General features: G+C 44.7%; 1 protein-coding gene across 20 annotated transcripts in view; it reads left to right on the top strand.

Moving 5' to 3' along the window:
* Positions 1-16,380, top strand: part of LOC138736303 (craniofacial development protein 2-like) — a 332,554-nt gene that overhangs the window by 106,696 nt on the left and 209,478 nt on the right. For 13 of the 20 annotated variants that reach the window (XR_011340208.1, XR_011340216.1, XR_011340210.1 and 10 more), the window contains one exon: positions 14,670-14,728. The gene's annotated coding sequence lies outside the window, so the exon portion shown is untranslated. Of the gene's footprint in view, positions 1-9,314; positions 9,418-14,669; positions 14,757-15,416; positions 16,375-16,380 lie in introns of those variants that run through there. The other 7 variants (XR_011340214.1, XR_011340207.1, XR_011340213.1 and 4 more) reach the window with 3 other exon arrangements.

Genomic DNA, 16,380 nt, shown 5'->3' with positions numbered 1-16,380 from the left:
CGTAGGTGGTGCCGGTAGAGGACCCATGATTCGGAGCCGAACAGGAGTGTGGGTATGACAACGGCTCTGTATACGCTTATCTTTGTGAGGTTTTTCAGTTGGTTGTTTTTCCAGACTCTTTTGTGTAGTCTTCCAAAGGCGCTATTTGCCTTGGCGAGTCTGTTGTCTATCTCATTGTCGATCCTTGCATCTGATGAAATGGTGCAGCCGAGATAGGTAAACTGGTTGACCGTTTTGAGTTTTGTGTGCCCGATGGAGATGTGGGGGGGCTGGTAGTCATGGTGGGGAGCTGGCTGATGGAGGACCTCAGTTTTCTTCAGGCTGACTTCCAGGCCAAACATTTTGGCAGTTTCCGCAAAGCAGGACGTCAAGCGCTGAAGAGCTGGCTCTGAATGGGCAACTAAAGCGGCATCATCTGCAAAGAGTAGTTCACGGACAAGTTTCTCTTGTGTCTTGGTGTGAGCTTGCAGGCGCCTCAGATTGAAGAGACTGCCATCCGTGCGGTACCGGATGTAAACAGCGTCTTCATTGTTGGGGTCTTTCATGGCTTGGTTCAGCATCATGCTGAAGAAGATTGAAAAGAGGGTTGGTGCCAGAACACAGCCTTGCTTCACGCCATTGTTAATGGAGAAGGGTTCAGAGAGCTCATTGCTGTATCTGACCCGACCTTGTTGGTTTTCGTGAGGAGTCAGTGGAGTTATACGGCATGGAAACGGACTCTTTGTCTCAACTTGTCCATGCTGATTAAGGGGCTTCCTGAGCCAGTCCCATTTGACTCGAACCATGCTGAATCTTTTTTCAGACATACATATAGCCAATATTCCCTCTAATTTTTAGTAGTCAGTGTAACCTTGTGCAAATTGGTTTCCTGTGACAAAAGTATGTGTGCACTGAATGCTTAAGCAAATGTAAACTTGAAATTATTTCAAGATAATTTTGGCGCAGCCTATTTCTCATGGCTAATAAAACTGTACTGGCATGTTTTAATCTAATGCAAGTATGATTAATGACTTATTTTAACAACAGAAACTGTTAGCCAAGAGATTACTTTCAATAAGTATAATTATTAGTTACTACATTATTTTATGTAACTAACCTTTTGTATGCACATTAATTTCCTTTGTAATCTCTTGGTGCCTGCCACACTGACCACCGCCAGTGGGCTGATAACGCCTCAAACCGTGCATCTTGGCGCCTCACAGTTTGGCGGGCAGCAACCTCCTTTGAAGAAGACCGCAGAGCCCACCTCACTGACAAAAGGCAAAGGAGGAAAAACCCAACACCCAACCCCTACCAACCAATTTTCCCCTGCAACCGCTGCAATCGTGTCTGCCTGTCCCGCATCGGACTTGTCAGCCACAAACGAGCCTGCAGCTGACGTGGACTTTTTACCCCCTCCATAAATCTTCGTCCGCGAAGCCAAGCCAAAGAAAGAAGAATTTCCTTTGTGCGCTGGTTGCAAGACGTGAGTGCACGCACACAGCTTAGAGGGAACAGTGCATGCAGTACAATAACAGGCCCTTTCAATCCACGAGCCCAAGCCGCCCAATTACACCCAATTAACTTACAACTCCCATACGTTTTTGAACGGTGGGAGGAAACTGGAGCACCCGAGGAAACCCACTCAGACACATTGAGAATGCACAAACTCCTTACAGACAGAGCCAGATTCGAACCTGGGCCACTGGCACTGTTGCAGCGTTGCACTAACCACAACGGTAACTGTGCCACCCATCTTATCTCTAAACCGATCCAAATGACTTTTGACCCACCTTTATCATTTCCTCTCGCAACTCATTCTTAAATTTTCCCCCTCTCATCTTAAATCCATGCCATGTAGTTTTAGACTTTCTGACCCAGGGAAAAAAGTCTGTGACTATTCACCATCTCCATGACCCTCTTAATTCCACAAATCTCAATCAGGACACCTTACGGTTTTTTTGGAAGCTTCAATCCTGAAAGGCATAGTGCTAATTTTCGGATCATGTCCATGCTCCGAGACTCTCCAGCCAGACTTTAATGTTCCCGAAAGGATCAGATGACAAAGTTAATCAATGAAGGGTGGCTGTGAAACTCCTGGATAAGCGTGTGATCTTGTGCATATTCAAATCCCTTCCGTTTGGTTTGTGGAGCCCAAAATTACTGGAGGGCCCTGGTGAGACCTCACCTGGAGTATTTCATCCAATTCTGGTCCCCATATTTAAGAAAGGACATACTTGCTATAGAGGGAGTGCAGCGCAGATTTACAAAGTTAGTTCCCAGGATGGCAGGATTGACATACGCGGATAGGTTAGAAAGACTGGAATTATATGCGATGAAGTTTAGAAGGATGAGGGGAGACATGATTGAGGTATTTAGGATTATAAAAGGGCTTGACAGGATGAAATCTGAGCACAGGTTCCCAATGATGGGAGAGACTAGGACTAGAGGGCATAGTTTAAGAATACAGGGAAGGCTAGTTAAGACAGAAATTAGGAGAATTTTTTTTACCCAGAGAGTTCTGGATCTGTGGAATGGATTGCTAGTAGGTAGTAGGGGCGGATTCTCTGGATAGATTTAAGAGAGAGTTAGATAAGCCTCTTGTGGGCAGGGGAGTTAAGGGTTATGGGGATAAGGTTGGGATTGGTTATTTTTTAATTTTTTTTATTTTTCACGCTATGAACCATATTAACCAAAATACACACAATTCCCTCTTGAATATACATGGTCATTTTCTCCCCTTTTCCCCCCTCCCTTCCATCCCTCCTTCCCACCCCCCTCCAAATCCATTAAATGTTCAACATATACAATACCATAAACCCATTAAACAATGTCATCACACAATGAAAATAAACAAGAAAATTGTGTCATCTACTTTTACACACTGGGTCAGTTCATTTCGTCGTCTTCTCATTCTATCTTTTTAGGGGGTGGAGGTCCATGGTAAGCCTTCTCTGTTGTGTTCCATGTACAGTTCCCAAATTTGTTCAAATAATGTGACTTTATTTTTTAAAATTTATATGTTATTTTTTCCAATGGAATACATTTTTTCATTTCTATGTATTTCTCTGTACTCTCAGGATCTCTTCTGATTTCCAAGTTGACATTATACATTTTTTTGCTACAGCTAAGGCTATCACAATAAATCTTCTTTGTGCTTCATCCAGTTTGCCTGCATGAATGCTATATCTATTTTTTCTTTTTTCAGTAAATTTAATAGCCTCTTCCTTTTGATTTGGTTATGTATTCCATTGATATTTATAGTCATATAGTTCAACATGGCCATCTCATACTTTGTTTACATCTCATTTCCGCTTCCACACCACCACCTTTCCCTTTTTTCCCATTTCCATTTCTCAGTTTTCTTTTTTTGCATGCATTGCTTGACAACACTTATAAAGCATAAAATATTTCAACCTTTCCCAAATCTAAAATTCTCTTAACCCCAAGTGTCCCCCCTCTCTGAATTGCCCCTTGTCCCTTGCTGGGCAACCACAACTCCCTTCTCCATTTGGACTGCGAACCCGTTCGCAAGTGTCAACTGATTTCGCAGTGACTGTTATTCTCTCCCACCCAACTCCCTCCAGAAAAGACTTTTATCTTCACATTACAACAAAGCTCCCCCCTTCTTCTGTTTCATTTTATGTATTTATTTATTTATTTTTAACACCTCCTCTTTTATCCCCCCTTCTCCCTTACTTCCCTTTTCTTCCCTCCTTTAGTTCTTACTTATACATTATTTTTACTTCTTTATATGTAGTTTGTTGTCATTTGTTGTTCTTGTTACATCTCTTCATCTCTCTTTCTGTCTTGCTGGAATTCTGCAAATTCTCATGCTTTTTCTGGATCCGAGAACAGTCTATTTTGCTGCCTCAGGATAACTATTTTAAGCACCGCTGTATATCTTAACATAAATTTAGAGCCTTTCTTCCATTGGTTTTGTTGCGTTAAATTCCTTCCTCTTCTTTAGGAGCTCAAAACTTATGCCTGGATAGAAATTTTTTTTTGACCTTTGTATTGCAGTGTATTTTTGTCTTCTCTAATTTACTTCATTGCCTCTCCAATATATTTTCTCTTGTCGTGTATCTCAGGAATTTCACTAAAACGGATCTTCGTTTTTGTTGTGACTGTGGTTTCGAGGCTAATGTTCTGTGTGCTTTTTTTATTTCCATTCCTTCCTGCATTTCTGGTATTCCCAGGACTTTTGGGATCCAGGACTTTTGGCATCCATTCTTTTATAAATTCTTTCATATTTTTTCCTTCTTCATCTTCCTTTAGGCCCACTATCTTTATATTGTTTCGCCTACTATAGTTTTCCATTATATCCATCTTCTGAGCTAACAAGCCCTGTGTTTCTTCAACTTTTTTGTCACTTTCTTCCAATTTTCTTTTTAAGTCGTTCACTTCCATTTCTACCGCCATTACACGTTCTTCCACCATTACACGTTCTTCCACATTTTCTAATCTTTTCCCTACATCTGTTATGACTAACTCTATTCTACTCACTTTTTCTTCTATACTTTTCATTTTTCTTTTCATTTCACTAAATTCTAGTGTTAGCCATTCTTTTAATGCTTTCATTTGTTCTTGAAATTTTTTTTTATCTATGTACTGTCCATTCATTTTACCTCCTATTTCTCTGTGCAGAGCTTGGTGTTCTTTTTCTTCTCCTTCTGTGTCTGCTCTTGGGTTTGTGTCTTAATTTCTCTTCCTTGGATCTGTGTCTCTTCTTACTTTCTTGTTGAGCTGCTTGTCTCAGTTTGTTGGGTATTTTTTTTCATGATTTCTTGATGTTGGTCCTCTTCTTCTGGGCTGGTTATCTGTTGTGCCTCTAGTTTCCTTTTTTCTTTCTCACCCCCACCCCACTTTCCCATTGCTTTCTTTATCTTCCAGCTGGGAGCCCTGCTGTTGGGCCTCTCTCAGCTGTTCACCCTCCCGTCAGTGTTCTCCTTGTCGTACGCATCACGCATGCACGATTCCTAGCGCATGCGTAGATGTCCACCCCTGTTTGGCTCCGTGAGCCATTTTTGCAGTCCTTTGGTCGGTGGGTCGCGACCCTGTGGGGTCTCCACTAACCTCGGGGAGCGGGCTCCTCTTTTCACGGCAGGTCCCTGCTTTTTCGTGCAGGTAAGGCCTTCACCTTTCTCTTCCAGCGTCTTTCTTCTTTTCTTTCTTAGGTGCCATTTTCTCCACACCTTTATTTTTTATATGTTGGATCTGTATGTCTGGGGCATTGCTTTTTCTTCACTTTTTTCCTTCTTTTCTGGAGAGGGCTGGTATTCTCCTACCAGCCACTACTCCATCACGTGACTCCCACTGGGATTAGTTATTGAAAGAGAAAAATCAGCCATGATCCAATCAATGGTGGTGCTAGCTTGACGAGCCATTTGGCCTACTCCAGCACCTATTGTCTATTGTCTATTTTGCTTTCTGAATACTTTTGGCTGTAGTTTATGGATTTTGGGCTGCTGATCAGAAAAATCATCTTAAAAATGTCATATCACACACCAATTTTTAGATATAACCTTTTTGGGGGTTTTCCTGTCATATTTTGTCTACTTCAAGTACACAAAACCAGGGGAGCAGTGCTCAATTTTTAGATGCTGGAGTTCACCAAACATGGTGACAAGGAGGTGCTGGATACCCCCTGCAATACCGGAGCTGCCTCATGAAGTGCCCGAGTTCAGCTCAGGCGAGCTCCGGAAGCACTGTGCCCCTGCGCAAAACCATGAAGTGCAACATGTCACTGAAAATTCATTTTCTGCATTTGCACTTGGACGCCTTCCCTGCTGATCCTGGTGCAGCCAATTATGGACATGGTGAAAGGCTTCACCAGGACATTGTGACCATGGAAAAGTGGTATCAGGGCAACTGGAATCCATCAGTGCTGGTCGACTATTGTTGGACGCTGACCCAAAAGGCATCATATTGCTGAGTACAAACGAAAATCAGCTGCATGTGGCAGCGCACATTCTCATGGCAAACCGGCCCCGCTTGTATCGCCATGTGGCGGGGCAGCCATGTGGAAATGGCGTTGTCAGAGGTTTCTCTCTGACTCCAGCTCCCTTCCAGCACCCACCCTGTGCAGCGATTATGATGTCACAATGCACCAGGTGACTGAGCTCATGCTGCCCTTATAGGGACGCGCGGAATTTGAATAAAAACAGTCGTTAATGACCCTCAACGTCATGACTGTGTTTCTTCCACTGCTCACACTGCCATAGTGGTGACCCCGATGAGCCCAGACATTTTTCTGGACTCAAAACACCATGGATTAGGCAGAGGTTAATGCTGTCTCCATTAAGCTTCCCCCCTTTTGGACCCACTGACCAAGAACATGGTTCGGGCAGGCAGAAGCACAGTTTCAACTCTGCAACATCTCCTCAGACGCCACAATGTTCCATCATGTTGTGAGCACTCTGGACCAAGATACGGTAGTGAGGGTAGACGACTTCATCCACCACCACCCAGCTACGGGCAAGTACACCGCCCTCAAAGACCTGCTGCTTGGAACTTTCTGGCTAACTCCCCAGCAACAGGCTTCCAGGCTCCTTCACCTAGATGGGGTTGGGGACCGTAGTCCATCGGCACTCATGGACGAAATGCTGGCCTTGGTGGAAGACCACAAGCTTTTTTTTCTCTTCCGCCAGATATTCCTGGAACAGATGCTGGAGGACATCCAGCTGCTTCTCACAGATGAAGACTTCTCGAACCTGAGGAGAGCAGCAGCCCGTGCGGATGCTCTCTGGTGCACAAAGAGGGAGAACGAGGCAGCCCTCAACCAGCTGACCGCAAGCCACTCCCGAGACCAAGCCAGAGGAGGGTCAGATGACCTACCACCAGCTCTGGGAAGTGCAAGCCCGTAAGTGCCACCAGCCCTACAGGTTTCAAGGATATGACCAGGCCAGCTGCCGTTGATGGCTGCGATGGCTGGCCACACAAACAGCCTCCTTCATGTGATGGACAGATTCACCAGCTGCCGATTACCAGGCTGAGTTCAGCATCCTTCCCCCAACAGCATTAGAGACTTGCACCCGATCTCAAGGTTTAACGGCTCGACAGGGCACAGATCCAGATCAGGAGAAGTTCCACTGGAGGTTCGTCCTAGCCTCTGTGGGCACCGTGCTGTTAGGGGCCGACTTCCTCAGAGCTCACGGCCTACTGGTTGACATGAAGGGCAAAAGGCTGGTCAACGCCAGAACGTTCCACTCCACCCAACTGGACACAGCACAAGTCCGCAGGCCTGAATCGCCGCAGTAGCCACTGCCAGGGATGAGTTCGACGAGATCCTCCATGAATTCCCCACCATCTTAGAGCCTTGATTCAACGCTGCCCTGCCCCAGCATGGGATCTTCCACCAAATCGCCACACAGGGTCACCCGCTGCATGCTAGATCCAGACAGCTGCCCGAGAACCTCCAGCCGGCAAAGGAGGAGTTCTCCAGGCTCCAGGAACTGGGAATCGTTTGGTGCTCAGACAAGGCCTGGGCATCACTGCTCCATATGTTCCTGAAATTGTCTGGGGGCTGGAGACCGTGCGGGGAGTACCGTCGGTTGACGATGGAATCACCCCCTACAGGTACCAGTGCCTCACATACAGGACTTCTCTGCCAACCTCCATGGCGCATGGGTCTTCTCTGAAGTGGACCTCGTGCGAGGATACCATCAGATCCCAGTGCATCCAGACGATGTGGGTAAGATGGCCATTATCACCTCTTTTGGCCTCTTCAAGTTCCTGCATATGCCCTTCGATCTAATGAATGTGGCCCAAACATTCCAGCGCCTCATGGACGTGGTTGGAAAAGACCTGGACTTTGTGATCATTTACTTGGATGATATTCTCTTTGCCAGTCGCAACCACGATGAACACAAAGCCCACCTCCACACACTCTTTGCCCGGCTGGCGGACTTCGGCCTCACGGTCAACGTGGCCAAATGCCAGTTTGGCAAAGAGTCTTTCCTGTTCCTGGGGCACAACTTTTTGGTGGCTCGGGCCGCGTCGGCGCCGGAGAAGGTAGCGGCTGTTCAACAATTCCCCAAACTCTCCATCCTGAAAGGCCTCGAAGAGTTCGCGGGGATGGTGAACTTTTACCATCATTTCATCCCCAGAGCCGCACGCATCATGCGCCCATTGCTCGTGCTCACGGCAACCAAAGAAAAGACTTTATCATGGTCATAGGAGGTGGACAGGGCTTTCATCATGACAAAAGAGACTCTAGCCAGTGCTTTGCTGCTGGTGCACCCATGGCCAGAGGTGCACAAATGCTCTCTGTGGATGCCTCAGCTATGGGAGTGGTGGGGGGGGGGGGCAGTCTGGAACAGTGGCTGCACCCGCCAGAGCTCAAATACAGCGCTTTCGACCGGGAGCTCCTGGCACTGTATTTGGCCATCCACCATTTCTGCTACTTCCTCGAGGGCAGGCTGTTCACAGCCTTCACTGATCACAAGCCCCTCACTCAAGCACTGGCAATGGCCAAGGATCCATGGTCTGCCAGATAGCAGCGCCTCCTCTCATACGAGCCTGAGTTCATGGCCGACATTCGACACAGGGCCAGCAAGGACAATGTAATGGCGGATGCGCTCTCTTGTCCAGCCAACCACACACTTGCGCCCGGCCTGGATTACGAGCAACTGGCTCAGGCACAGAGGAATGATACAGAGACGCAGGCCTTGTGGACTGCTATCTCGGGCCTCAAACTCAAGGATGTCCAGGTGCCCATCAGCCTGGACACATTGTGACATCTCAACAGGCACGCCACGCCTGGTGGTTCCACCACACTGGAGGCCTAAGGTCTTCAGTCTGATCCACGATCTCACTCACCGAGCAGTAAAGACAACCGTGCGGATGGCTGTGGAGCGGTTTGTGTGGCATGGGCTGAAGAAGGAGGTGGCAGAACTGGCCAGGAACTGTACCAGGTGCCAGACCTCCAAGGTCCAGCGACACACACGAGACCCCATCCAGAACTTAGACCCGGCGGTTCGCAGATTTCAACACATCCATGTTAATGTCGTTGGGGCCCTGCCGGTGTCCAAGGAGGCTCATTACCTCCTCATAGTGGTGGATCGGGCCACAAGGTGGCTGGAGACTATTCCGATTAGGGAGGCCTCCACAGAGATGTGCGTCAGCACTCTGGTCAGCCAATGGATCGCCCGTTTTGGAGTACCGGTGCACATCACTAGCGACAGAGGGGCACAGTTCACGTCTGCCCTCCAGACTCAGATGGTGAAGCTCCTGGCAGTCAAGCTGCACCACACCACAGCATACCACCTGCAGTCCAAAGGGTTGGTGGAGAGGTTCCACAGGCACCTGAAGGCATCGCTGGACCAGACTGGGCGGACAAAATGCCCTGGGCCCTGCTCGGGATTATGACAGCACCCATGAAGGACCTGCAGGCTTCAGCAGTGGAGATGGTCTATGGCGCACTGCTTTCCCTACTGGGTGAGTTTTTCGGCCCAGACCCTGACACCACAGCCACCGACAAAAAACCTGCTGGTGGACCTACGCAGGCGACTGGCCTCCCTAGCTCCCCCACCCCCAGCACGCCACGGAACCCAGCCATTTCATCTCCCCAAAGAGCTCGACTCAGCCCAGTTCGTTTTTGTGCGGAGGGGACCACAAGGTGCACCGCTCTAGCGACCGTACGAGGGGCCATACAAAGTCTTGCACCGGTCTGGTGGAACCTTCACCCTGGACGTTAGAGGGAGAGAGGAACTTTTTATGGTGGGCCGCCTTCAGGTGGTCCATCTGGACTTATCACAGCCGGTGCAGACGGCTGCGCCCAAGCGCTGGGGCCAGCCGCCAAAGTGACAGGATGCGTAGCCGATTCTGGGGGGGGGGGGGGTTGTGTGGCGGCACACATCCTCACGGCGAACCAGCCCTACCTGTATCATCACGTGGCGAGGCAGCCATGTGGAAATGGTGTTGTCAGAGGTTTCTCTCTGACTCCAGCATCCCTTCCAGCGCCCACCCTGGGCAGCGATTATGATGTCACAGTGCACCAGGTGACTGAGCTCATGCTACCCTTATAGGGATGCGCTGAATATGAATAAAAACAGTCGTTAATGACCCTCAACATGGTGGCCGTGTTTCTTCCACTGCTCACACTGCCACAGTATAATCATTTTGAGGTCAGTTGAACTCACACAGTATGTCAGCATCATTACGTGATTAAACCTACTAAATTTAATAAAGGTTAATTTAATGTTTCTACAACTTCTAATGTGATACAACAGATCTGGAAATATCCTTGTGATCAACTTGAAGTTGTCTATTATAATCCCCATTTTTTTTTACAGGAAGCAAACCTTTTGAGAACATTTGTTGTCCAGTATTTTCACAGTGAAAGTTAGAGACTGAAGCAAATGCAGTAATGCCAAGAGTCATTGTTGCATTGTTGTTGGCATTGGGTTAAAAATACCCTCCAGAGACTCAAATGCAAAAACCTGGACTGATTTCTCATAATATGACTGATGGAGGGCGACAGCGCTGTGTCTTTAATGGTGTATTTAAAAAAATGCCTTTGTTGTTTGAGTACATTGGTGGCCAATCTCATTGCGATTGCAGTTTTGCAGTCTCTCTCAGAATGCTCTATTGGCCTATTTCAGGAACAAATTCAGAGCCAACTGTATAGTGTTGTATTATGTTATATTTTATATTGTATATCGATATCTTTTAAAGGAGATAAATTGTGGCAGTTTTTTTTAGTGTTGGTCACATACAAACTCTTCAAAATGGATGTCATTTAAAATGCCAGAGCTCTGCTCAAGCCAGACAGTTCAGGCTCCGTGTACCTTTGCAAAATCTTTGAAGGATATCTATAAGGACTTCATAAGTAGGTGTTAATTGGGCATGCCGTGTAGTAATGGATTATTGATTTGGAAAGCAACGGATGAACAAACTCAGAAGATTGAGTCCGGAGCCGCAGTCTGAGTGCAGTTAGCTGTTCTAAGAGGGTCGTGTGGCTTTTTCTGAGTGAGATATATATATATAGAGAGAGAGAGAGAGAGAGAGAGAGAGAGAGAGAGAGAGAGAGAGAGAGAGAGAGAGAGAGTGGGGGGGGTGGGGAAATTCAGTTCTACAGTTCAGCAGCAGCAGCTGGGACTGGAACAGGACAAGCTGGCAAGCTTGAGAAAAAAAAAAACATTTTGAAGATGGATTGTAAGTTCTTAGTTCAGCCTGGTCAAAGCCCTTGTGGCCCACACAAGAGGAGATTGAAATAAGGGAAACAAAAAGGAACTCTGTGGTGAACTGAAAGAAAGAGGTTATCATCTGGAAAACCCTGATGGGGCAAGTTTCTTCAGCAAGACACTGACGTGGATAATCTGAAGGAATCAGTTGTGGGTATCCAATGAGCAACAAATCTCTTTCTCTGAAAACCGACAAGCACCTTCCTGAGCAGTAACCATTTACCTTTCAAGCACCAAAGCCTGGTGAAATTCATAAACGTTAAATTCTGTGCAAACAAATCAAATGCACACTGCCTGCAACCAGTGAACTTGGAGGAGTGAGAAGTGAGATTGGACTGTGAATTAAAGAACTTTTCTGAACTTACACACACACATTACATACACATGCTCTTAGAATTAGAAGGGGGTTCAGTTAATAGTAATAAGTTAAAGTTTGATCCTCTTTTCATGTTTAAAGATAATTAAAAGGAACTTTTGTGTTAGAAATCATTTGTCTTGGTGAATTTCTATTGCTGGTGGGTTTTGGGGTTCTCTGGGCTTGTAACATAGGTCAGGGTTCACACACAAACCTGGTAAGTACAGTTAATTTCCTTTTCTCAGGGCATCACTTGGATTTTTCTGACAATCCTAGAGTTTTATAAGAACATAAGAAATAGGAGCAGGAGTCGGCCATCCGGCCCATTGAGCCTGCTCCACCATTCAGTGAGATCATGGCTGATCTGATGATAGGCTCATCTCCCCTTACGTGCCTTTCCCCCATATCCCTTAATTCCCCAACTATGTAAAAATCTGTCCAAACTTGTCTTAAATATTTTTACTGAGGTTACTTCTACTACACTTCCATGGAAGACAATTTCGAAGCCACTGTGACTAATGCTGATTTATCTTACATTTTTGGAACTGAATTTGAATTTCTTAATCATGGTTGGGGTTTGAATTTTCCCCAGATCATTATTGTCACATTATCAATTCAGTGACACAGCTACAAGAGGCTAGTGTCTTATTTACGTTTAATGTCACATGTAAAGACTGGACTGCAAATGATCAGATGTTGGAGATTCTTGTGTATTTTAATCTTAATGAATCAAATGCACACTACCTAGTTATGTGTTGAGTGCTACTGATATTAACCTACCAAGAGTTGACTCCCACTGTATTAATTGGTGTTAAATGAATGTGGGATAGAAAGGGAAGGAAGGGATAACAACCTCACAATAGAATTTTACTGTCTCAGTGGTAACCCAGCAATGGGTCTGCCATTATTTTGATTGTTTTGTGGCGGCTCATCACAAGGTAGGTGAACCGTCCCCGCTCGTAAGCCACGGGGTGGGGGAGCTGGCCAAAATGGCACTGTCAGGGGTTTCCCTTCCTTCCAGCACAGGGCTCAGAAACCTGTACTGGGGGACCACGTGATACCCGGGTGACGTCAGCGCCCTCCAGCGCGGTTCTCAGCCAGGTCCGGGCTGGGAGTACAAGTGCAGCTCAGCAGCTTGCAATAAACTAGTCTGCTCACTGAGCTCAACCCGTCTGGTTGTGTGTGTGTTATTACAGGAGCAGTGTAGATGCTGCTACAGTTTACTGATAATGACGTGTGACAATCTAGCCTATTTTTGTAAATTGGAGAATGAATTGAAGCTTATCAATTTGTGTGAAACTATCTAGGGGCTCGCGCTATTCCTGGTAAAAAATACTCAGCTTTAAATTGGGGAAAACTGTTTTTCCTTTCATGTTTTTGCCAGATCTTATAATAGACCATTTTACAAAAAAAATCAGCTGTATACTGTACAATTGAATTTGCAATGAATGTCGACATGGCCCACATCACGTCTAACTCATGGGTGATATCCTTGTCAATAGACTCACTGTATTTTAACATAGATTACCTTCAGGTGTTTATTCACTATTCATTTGTTAGGCTAATTTTAACAGATAAACCAATCTCCATTTAATATATGCTTAGTCCCTACTTGTTTGTAATTTTTTGCAGATTTCTGAAAAGTTTCCAATCTCTGGCTTAGCATTAATCTTTGCAACATTCTATCCCTTTTCTTTCAGTTTAACACCATCCATTATTTCCTTGGTTATCCATGGATTGTACATCCTTCTCATTAAAATACAGGACATCTTTACTGAAATTTATGACATATCTTTTTGAATGCCTGCCACTACTGAGTTGCCGCTTTGCACTTCAGTCTATTATCCAAATCCACTCATGCCAACTCAGTCCTCATCCCATTGTTATAGTCCTTTGATTAAATTAAAGGACTAATGTTTCTCACCCACAAGCTGAAATTGAAATAATACTATTCTATCTTTACTCTTTACAAAGGTTTATTTTGGAACAATTATCTAAAGTATCTGCTTCCTGGTTGATTCCCCAAAACCATCCTTAATCCTTAAACACATCTCTAAACAATGCTTGCCAATTTGATTACTCCAAGCTACATAATACAGTAAAACCCCTGGTATCCAGCATCTATGAGGATTGGTAGATGCCAGATAAATGTATTTTCTGGGTGCTTGAGACTTACTCCAACAAGGCCTAACTCATGCACCTGCATTAAGAATAAACAGTTTAAAAGAAAAAAAATGCTTCTCTGTACTTCTTGCATGAATATATAAACTGAAAAGCATTTTACTTTATTTTCAGTCCAATTTTCTGAAAACATTTAACCGACACTGCATCTGCAGCGCCACAGAGCCGCTGAAAGACAATTAATAACATTCTAGATAATTAACCCCCCACCCCCCCGCCTCACCAAGTCTACAGATAAAGGCTCTGACCAGAGCCTCTCTGAGTAAGCAGGGATAAGGAGATACTTTAAGAGAGTCACCCCAACGGCGAGCAGCATCAACCTGGGTGATGCCACTGCTTTTCACACAACATTATTCAAACAGCTTCTGCAGCAAAGTCCCTCTGCTGGCTGAATATTTGCTTCCATCTTCACCAAAGGTTTATGTGTTACTTAGGAGACCATTTACTTTTACAATTTGAAACTTATGTATTTTTTAACCTATAATTTTATTCTTATTTATTTTAATTTTTTATATTTTATTTTCCTCATTTATTTTTTTGTCAGGTGCTTGAGGCTGCCGGTTACTTTAATTCTGGATACTAGAGGTTTTACTGAAAATGAAATTGTTCTTGTCTATTGTGGAGTCTTTATAAGTCTGCGTCGTTTGTTGTCTCCTCCTTAAATGCGCTAATACCAAGCAAATCATCTTCTACTGAAACTGATGGAGTGATGGTGAACATGTCTCAAAATGAGGTGTTCACATCAGCATTTGGATTCACCACAACCGGCACTGATGAGAACGTTAACAGACTGATTAAATTTACAAATGGGGAGCTATTTTTAGTTTTTTTTAGACACTGGACACTTTTGACTGTACTTCATTTATGTATTATTGTTTTTATATTTTAGGCATATTAAAGAGGGAGGGATGTGATCACCTCAAGTTCTTTGGACCTAGTGAAAAACCTTTGTTTTCTCTTCTTTTCAGGCAATTTGAGTGAAGAAGGCAGTTCACTGTGGCTGTCACGTGACTATAGATCTCTTCAGGTGAGATGATCCACTCCCTCAGACCGATGTAAGAGAACCAAGGACGCTTTTTTTAAGATATACAGCACGGTACCAGGCCCTTTTGTTTCACGAGCCCGTGCCGCCCAATTACATCTTCAACCCCCATACGTTTGGAAAGGTGGGAGGAAATCCGAGCACCAGAGTGGACCGAGGGAGAATGCACAAGCTCCTTATAGCCAGTGCTGGATTCGAACTTGGGTTACTGGCACTATAATGGCATTACGTTAACTGTTTTGCGAACCAGGCTGCATCTTGTTTGTATGGAAAATGACAGGAGTTGTCCTCATCACCTCATATCATTATTCCTCACTCACTGTGTTGGAACAAACTCACATTGCTATACGTTGGAGTTTTCTGTGCAGTGCCATTCCAATAGGGTGGCACGGTTAGTGTAGCAATTAGCACGATGCTTTTACAGTGCCAGTGATCGGGACTGATCCGGGGTTCAAATCCTGCAGTGTCTGTAAGGAGTTAGGTCATTTTTGCCACATACGGCGGTTAAATTAATGGGGTGTAAATTGAGCGGCATGGACTCGTGGGTTGAAATGGCCTGTTACCATGCTGTATGTCTCGATTTAAAAAGTCTTTGTACTAATGGAGTACTTTAAGTCCAATGTTATTACTGTAAAAATTCAAGTTTTTGCTTTCTGTCAATATATGCTGGCAGGAAAGGAGATCTCTGAAGCGACACTTTTTTGAGAGAGACCAGGTGTTATAAAGTGAAGGAAGATTTATTACAGACTTGAAAGCTTGGGTGAACTCAATTCATTGGACCATTCACTCCCTATGTTTGCTGGCATTTATCTTTTGAAGCCCAGCAGGTGTGAATTCTGCCAACATTTCATCATCTGTGCATTAGTTTGCACTTAATTACCTTCTGCTGGCTGTACTGGAAATGTCAAGAAAGCATTGCGAGTTTTTCGGTGAAGCATGTGTGAGCGAAAGGGACGCAGATCAATAACAACATGGTGCTCTGTAAATTCCTGATTTTGCCTGGTATCAAATTTTGTTTGACTCTGGCCTTGTGGGAGACTCTGGAATGTTCACAAAGGCTACAAAAATGCAAGGATCTCTTCTGTTTGTGAATGATGTTTGGACATGGATCAGCCTTAATCTATAGAGGTTGAAAAGGGTTTAATCTACTTGCCATGATCTTCTGGCACGGAACAACACCAATGTGCTTATCATCTCAATATTTCAATATCTAATGTAGCCAAATAATTTCTCAGCTCTATTAACAAAGTCATTAAAACAATGAAAATAAATAGGTTAATGAATAGAAATCAAATTCTAAAATGAACAGAATTGTTGAATGTGGCATTGCCGAATTAGACGTTTTGGACCAATGCCCTTTCATACTAAATGTTAATTGCTCCTCTCTGCCAGTTCTACCAACTACGTAAAAAACATTAAAAAAAAATGTTATGTGAGGTGAAGAGGCTTTTACTTAAATGTGCTATGGTCCCCTGGGTATTGATCTATTGATGAAATACTGATGTGGCAAAGTTGCTCCTAGACCAGTTAACCTTGCAAAATCTTCCTTTTACCATCTGCGGCAGCAATCAGGAGTTGAAAAAAGCTATCCCATAGACTCCTCAAAAAGACCTTGACTTCACAATTCTACTTTACAG

The sequence above is a fragment of the Narcine bancroftii genome, chromosome 6 (genome assembly GCF_036971445.1).
Source record: "Narcine bancroftii isolate sNarBan1 chromosome 6, sNarBan1.hap1, whole genome shotgun sequence".
In the NCBI taxonomy this organism is placed as follows: Eukaryota; Metazoa; Chordata; class Chondrichthyes; order Torpediniformes; family Narcinidae; genus Narcine; species Narcine bancroftii.
The sequence above is the reverse complement of the archived record's forward strand: the minus strand, read 5'-3'. Positions and strand labels throughout refer to the sequence as shown.